The sequence below is a fragment of the Centruroides sculpturatus genome, unplaced genomic scaffold (assembly GCF_000671375.1).
Source record: "Centruroides sculpturatus isolate CEXI.00-Female unplaced genomic scaffold, Cexi_2.0 scaffold41, whole genome shotgun sequence".
Classification (NCBI taxonomy): Eukaryota; Metazoa; Arthropoda; class Arachnida; order Scorpiones; family Buthidae; genus Centruroides; species Centruroides sculpturatus.
Window position 1 is genome coordinate 1347561 of NW_019384983.1, and position 8100 is coordinate 1355660.

Below are 8100 nucleotides of genomic sequence, written 5' to 3' on the forward strand. Positions count from 1 at the left end.
ACCTCGGAGAATCCGCCACAATTACCACGTCATCCGCATACGCTAATATCTTAACAGAAACACCACCAACAACTATACCATCTCCACCGGAGTCATCAATACAATTCAATAAATCATTTAAGAATAAACTAAAAAGAATAGGGCTTAGAATGCAACCCTGTTTAACACCCTTATCAGAAAAGAAAGGTTGAGAACAATAATTCCTCCATTTAATACTAACATTCGAGCCACTATATAACTCTGCCAATAAGGATACAAACTTAAAACTTAAACCAAACTTTAATAATTTCCTCCATAATAAATTCCTATCAACAGAATCAAATGCTGATGCCAAATCTATAAAAAAAGCATAAACCTTACGCCGTTTCCTGTTTAATGTCTTAGCAATAACAGTATACAGAATAAAAATGTTATCAACAGTCGAGTAGCCTGTACGAAAGCCAGCCTGACTCTCTGATAAAATATCTCTCATACTCAACCAACTTATTAACCGATAATACAAAACTCTACAAAAAATCTTAGAAACACAGCATAACAACGAGATACCTCTATAATTTGTAAGAACTGATCTTGAGCCACCCTTAGGCACTGGAACCAATAAAGAACTCTTCCATTCATCAGGAACAACACCAGTTCTCAAAACCTTATTAAAATTATCTAATTTATCAATATGTTAATATTATTCCGACAAATAAAAACCTTAACGAACAATTCGGATAGCGAACAGAGTCTTGGAACGGATTATGTTCGTTAACCGATCACACACTGTATTTCCAATACAAACTCCTCCGGGAGACACCCTCTTTGGCAGATCAGCCTTGTTTGATTCCTTGAAGCCTTCAATCAAGCCGATGGAGATTTTCTGTTTCGATTTATCCGAAACCACTTGTCTCCTTTAGTAAGGTGCTGCGCCGAAATTGAATTCATCGTTTTATAACCGAAACTTGATAATTGACTGTTTTAGAAATTTTATTGGTAGCTTCTCTATTTCATAATAAAATTATCAACAATTTGTTTATGGCTTTTATCAAATACCGAAAGGACTATTTACACACGCTACAAATTTCACACTAGCTGCCTTCTGTCAGCTAAAACAACTGTCGGAAAACATCTACTGTGTTTCCCCGAAAATAAGACAGTGTCTTATATTAATTTTTGCTCTGAAAGATACGCTAAGTCTTATTTTCAGGGAATGTCTTATTTTTTCCATGAAGAAGAATTCACATTTTTTATTAAACAAAAAAAAAAAAAAACTTCCCAAGTCGAACTTAGACGAGAGTGACGTATATCCGGTCGCGTCGAACTGTCGCTTTTTTATAGCATCGATATCGGGCTCGGTGACCAATTAGTGCTTACTGAACCATAGCACCATGCAAATGTCATGTGACGTGATTCCGGCCGACCAATTAGTCATCACCAGCCGTAACGTTATGCAAATCTGTGACTCCCAAGCCATAGTTTTATGCAAATCATGCCGTGTGGCGTGATTGTCTGCTGACCAATCAGCGGCTGTACTTTCAAAAAGCCAACGGCCACTTTCAACCATCTGTCGATGACCGTTACGAGTAAAAAAAAACTTTGCTAGGTCTTACTTTCGGGGGCAGGCCTTATATTTCGCAATTCAGCAAAACCTATGGTAGGTCTTATTTTCAGAGGATGTCTTATTTTCGGGGAAACACGGTAGTAACAGCAGCAATTGAAATGCATTTCGTGTCTACAGATAGGCTCGAGGAATAGCACATAGACAACAATACATATGTATATATATAATCTTAATCAAATATTGATCTTGTAGAGGTTAACATCCAGTAATCAAATATCAAATTTTTGTTTCCAAGCTATCATCAAATTTACAATTTGTTTATTGAAATATAAGAACAAATTTCAATTTCTTCTTATAGAAAGAAGTGTTTCAAGTGTTTTTGCCGTAAACGAAAAGTACACCCGATAGAAGATGGCGGCATTATCTACGATTCCGTCTATCCTAAGGAAAAGAAGGCGTGTACGTATGCAAACTTCCAACAGGCCTCATCAAAAAGTGGTGACGTCACGAGTCCTCCTCTGAATAAAACCTCGAATGTAAGCTATGAATAAAAGCTCTGAATAAAAGCTCGAAGCTTATCTATATTGTCTGTATCAGATCACAATCATTCTGATAAATGATATCGTGCGTAAGTAATCAAGTTGAACGAATTGTATCAATGGTGGGAGGTGCAAAACATGTTGCAAGAGCAACGTTTTCCAAATGTTCGGCCGTGCATCCTAGACAACAAATATGAAGAAATGTACATAGATAGTATGATATGGGAAACCACTTATTACGCTGAAAATCAAACAACTCAGAGATCGCCGTCCATTTTTATTCTTCATCAGCCATAAAACCTGGACGAGAGGCCTGTAGAAAAGCTTCAAAGATTAACAAGATTCCTCATGACGTTTGCCATTTATCGATTTCCCAAACGAAATGAAAATGAGTCTGTTGAGCGCACAATTAATAGAATGCTCGCCTCTGCGCAGATGCAAAATATTCTGATTCATTCGCCCAATGTAGTAATGCGTAAAGACGACACGAGAAACTCAAGTTTCGTCATGGAGAATCACAAAGAGAAAGGGCAGAAGAAGCACACCAAACTACTGCATTGGTTTCAAAATATATTTTCCTGGCGTTATGGTTAAATTCGTACTACAGCTTCCTTGTACCCAGACAGACTCTGCCTACATTTTATCGAGAAATTACTTATTTATATATTTTTCATTTGAGTTTAAAAAAGTTTATACCTTATTTATTTATTGTTCACCCACCTATTGTTCATTCATATTCAATCAAAACTTTATTTTGCAAAAGGAAATTTTCCCTGTTGCAGGGGGAATTACATTTTTAATTTAGTACAGCGTTTCTCAAAGTGGGCGATAACGCCCCCTTGTGGGCGCTGGAGGCTTTCAGGGGGGGAGTAGAAGGCTCAAAGAGAATTGGGGGGCGTTAAGGAAATATAGAGGGGCGACAGCAGACAAATTCTATATATAAAAATTCGACGGAATATATATAAAATGTTGACATTTTATATATTTTTTATTTTTTATTGAAGGTCACAACTTGAATATTTCTAACACATTGACTTTTATTTTAGCTCAGCGTTTCTCAAAGTAAGCAATAACGCCCCCTTCTGGCGCGATGAATAGATCTATGATAGAGGCAGGGTATTGAACGGTGACCAAAGGCAAAATTGGGGCTGATAAGAGGAAACATTGCGTTTAATGGTTTCCAGATGATGAGAACAATGTACAGTAAGGGCACAAAGTGTGAGATTCATAGAAAAGTTTTCCTAAGAATATTTCCAATTTTTTTCTCACACAAGAGAAAATGGGTTAGGGGCGTTGGGTATAATTTTATGGAACAAAGGGGGCGGTGGATCGAAAAAGTTTGAGAATCACTGATTTAGTAAAATACGTATTAAAATAGTTAACAGAATAATAGTTGTAAATTATTGCAAAACAACTATTATATTTGTTTTGTTTTGATATAATTAACAATGAGTTAAATTACATTTCACTTATTATATTAACAATAATAATAATGCAACAGTACATATAATAAGCATTATTTTTTAATTTAATTTGACAAGTCTAATTATCTAGCATTTTTATCCTCTTGTTAAATTAATTGTATATTTTATATAGGTCTATTTTGTCTATATTACTTAGGCTGTTTCTATAATTTTGTGTTGGTTTGCCTTGTATAATTTGAGTGATATTGAGGGAATCACATATTTGAGAGAGACTTTGACAATTTAAGAGTAGATGTTCCACTGAAAATTGACTAGATTTGCACCATAAACAGTTATTACTTGGTAGGTCGATATAAGTGTGATTAATATAAAGAGAGTATTTATTTANATAATGCGACAGTACATATAATAAGCATTATTTTTTAATTTAATTTGACAAGTCTAATTATCTAGCATTTTTATCCTCTTGTTAAATTAATTGTATATTTTATATAGGTTATTTTGTATATATTACTTAGGCTGTTTCTATAATTTTATGTTGTTTTGCCTTGTATAATTTGAGTGATATTGAGGGAATCACATATTTGAGAGTGAATTTGACAATTTAAGAGATGTTCCACTGAAAATTGACTATATTTGCACCATAAACAGTTATTACTTGATAGGTTGATATAAGTGTGATTAATATAATGAGCGTATTTATTTAGACATAGTTATGCTATCAATCTTTTTACATTAAGATTGGTAGGTTTCATCATATATGGTTGTGAAGAGTACCAAGGGTGAAAGAGGCTGTGATTCAAGCTGATTTGATCAAAGTTTATAGACTGGGAAATTGCTGATTCCATCATTATAGTATATCCATATTTCTAATCCATGATATTATCTTCAAAGAATAAAGTAGATACTCTAAAGGAACTTAGAATGTGGTTTAATTTAGTTTGCCACAGACATGAAGTAGTTGGTTTTTTTTTACTATGTTTAATAAGTTTTTGATGTTCATTCAAATTTAAAAAAGAAGTTTTATTTATTTATTTATTGTTCACCTATTGTTCACTCAAATTTAAAAAAGAAGTTTTATTTCTTATTTATTTACTGTTCACCTATTGTTCATTCATATTTAAAAAAAAATGTTAATTTTATATTTATTTATTTTATTTATTATCTATTTAATGTTCATACACATTTTTAAAAAATGTTAATTTCTTATTTATTTATTGTTCATTTATTGTTTATTTATATTTAAAAAAAAGTTTATTTCTTATTTATTTTCTAGAAATTTGTTAATTTTATCACATTTGCTGTATTTATTTTGTATAATTACTTCCTAAATTTTTAACTGAATATAAATATGTAATCTTATATTGAAAATGTATTTAATAAATTAAATGTTTTGAATGAAATTTCTGAATGAATTATTAAATCAGCTTGTTTACTCTGTGTCATATTCTCTGTTGCTTTCTTGTTTGATAGTCCAACGATAATCCCTCAGCATGAATTGACAAGCATCTAACTGCCTGCCAAGTGAGCATTAGTTCTAAATTATGCTGCTATGGCTAATAGCTTCAATACAGGGATTTGATGTGTGGTATTTTTCTTTAGCTTTTTTTGATCAATTATATTATTACCAAATTTTAATTTTATATACACTACTATGCATATGTAGCTAGAACTATTTCTAAGCTTATCAGCACAAAACCTTTCATTAGTGAGAAAGGTTTTGTGCTGATAAAATTTTATATACCTTATTTAATGGCAGATAGTACTGTTCTATACAACTAATTGATGTACTATATGTTAATATTGTATTAATTTTATTATGTAGATAGCATCACTTCCTATTCCAGTGATCTAAGAATGAGTGATCCTTAAACTATGCATTTCAGTAGTTACTCTTTATCATACAAATTAATGAAAATATGCTAGTTATATAAAAACATGAATTCAAATTTTAGTTTTAAACATTTTAATTACTCAACACATCTCCATAAAGGAATACTTAAGATATTAAACTTTAATATTCTTATTACAATTCTTGATACATTTAGTAAATTTATAAAATATTCTGAGACATTGTCAATTTTTCTTATAAGATAAAAGAACATGCTAAAACTTAAAATAACGTGAAAATGTCTGACTTTCCATTAAATTGTTCACTCACTCTCAACTTAAACAAATCCTGCCCATCTTTAAGCTAGAATTAAGACAGTTCATTGTTATATTCACATCAGTACAAGTTGTATATGTATTTGCCAGCATCTGATGAATACGTGTTTAATCAGTTTAACAATATTCCTCAAATTATCAGTAAAAAAATTACATTGTAAAATTATATTATTACAACAGAAAATTTATCCTAATCTTAATTTAGGTAAAATGTGTACTTATTTAATTACTATTAATTCTTAAAATAATTTTCTCTTTCTATGTTTACAATACATTAATATTTCACTTTTAATGTTTAAACACTTATTATTTAAGCATAAACAAATTGTAAATAAATAAATAAATAAATAATTTTATTTTTATAAATTTTTAAAAATAAAACATACAAAACTACATTCATCATCCCATTTCTGGAGTAGATTTGGTTTGGTTAGAAAAAATAAAGGTAATATCATCTTTACAAGTTGCTAAATGTGTATCCTGAAATGATAAAAATAAATTATTTCTAGAAATAAAATTTAAGACATTTTAAACAAAATGATTAATAATAAGTTATAACCTTATTAATTAAATATACATATTAATTATATGTTTAATGAGCAATTATTTATTGTGACATTGTCACAATACCAGACTGCAATTTTTATTCCTATTCTTAATTTATTTAATTTAAAATATATGTTCTCCGTCTCAAATTAGTAGTGTCTTTCCCCTGCACATGCTTTACCTGATAACAAAAGTCATGCTTATCATCTATATAACTCCATTCAGGGGAAAATTTTTGAACTGAATTCAAGTATTTACAGTCTAGACCAGAAGTTTGTATAGAATTAATTGGAGCCTCCTGCTCCTACGCTTTCTGTATCTGGTCTTGACTTTTATCTATCTAACACCATTCTCGAGATTAAGAAACAAACAGACAAACAGATGACAGTATGAATTTCTAGGTCTGAAATTTCAAAATTACAGCCCAATTATAAATCTGACATTATCATTTGCTTACTATATTACTTAATGATGAAGTTAGCTTATAGTACAAATATTTAGTTTAAAACCAAATATAGTAAACACTCGGAAACCAGTAAATCAAATGGACTAATTGGTTAACGAATTGCAGCTATTGCCAAAAGTCCATTAAATCAAATACATTTTATAAACATATAATAATGAACTTAAAATGTACAAAATGTGTTAAAATCTTATAATAATGTGTAGATATGAATAAAATAATAATATAATGTATATTGAGTAATTTATACTGTTTCACTCATTAATTCTACTTTTTAGCATACTCTGGAGACTTGTGAATGAAAAACTTTTTAAATTTTTCTATACGACAGAAATTTTTCATCTGTTAAATGGAGAGTTTATTCTATAGCAAGTTTCATTCATTAGAAAACTTCATGAATAATTTCTTAAAGAAAACAATAGGTGCTATTTCATAAATATTAATTTAGTGCGAAATTTCTTCTGTTTTCGATCCTTCACTTCTCTAAACAACGTACAGTACGTACACTTATTAAATCTTTAATAAACATATTTCGTATGTTTATATAAACGCAAAAAACATCTTAAATATATCCAAAAGACAATTTTAATTAGTAAAAATTCAATTAATAAATAATCGAAAAGTCAAATTTCACTCTAAACGACGTTCGAAACGCTTCAAAATTTAAAATCAAACCGAATCTACGACATTAAGCCTTGTTTATTAGAATCGATTTCACTACTCTTCACCAATAAAAAATGGCTCTGAAAAGAGCCGTTTGTTTGCTAGACTATAGGAATATAGCTATTCTGTTTCCTTTTCTTCGACGCCCTGCTACTCTTCATTATCACTAGCCCTTCTAGCCTGTCGTTTACCTTCCTTCTTGCTTCTTTTCTTACTATTGCTCTTTCTTTTCAATTTCGATCTTCTCTTACGTTTTAATTTTTTTGGCATCCCCGATATTTCAATTACCTTGCTTTCTATGTTCTTTTTTATAATGATCTTCTTTATTTTTCTTTTAGCCTCCAGGATTTTTCTCTTGGCGTCGACTATCTTGTTTTTGGAGTCGACGATTTTTTTTTCGACTGTTTCTTCTGATTCTATGTCACGACTTGGTGCATTTATAGACACTTGGCAAATAATTCCATCACCTACATTTACTTCTTACAGAAACGCGTTTCGGGCTTTCGCCCCTCTTCAGTCTGTTACGTCGATAGTTGTGACTTGTGTGTCCGTACTTCCCGCTCCCTTCCCCTCCCCTCTTTTTTCCCGACTTGACGGACTCCCCCGCATGCCTCGTAATTTGTAACATTACCCTTCTCCGAGTGTTGCACACAGCCTCGCCTGCGACTGTATAAACATTCTATTTTATTTTAATAATTGAAGCCAGTTTTTATGGATGTCGATGCTAAGGTTCTTGTTAATATTATTTTTGTCTAT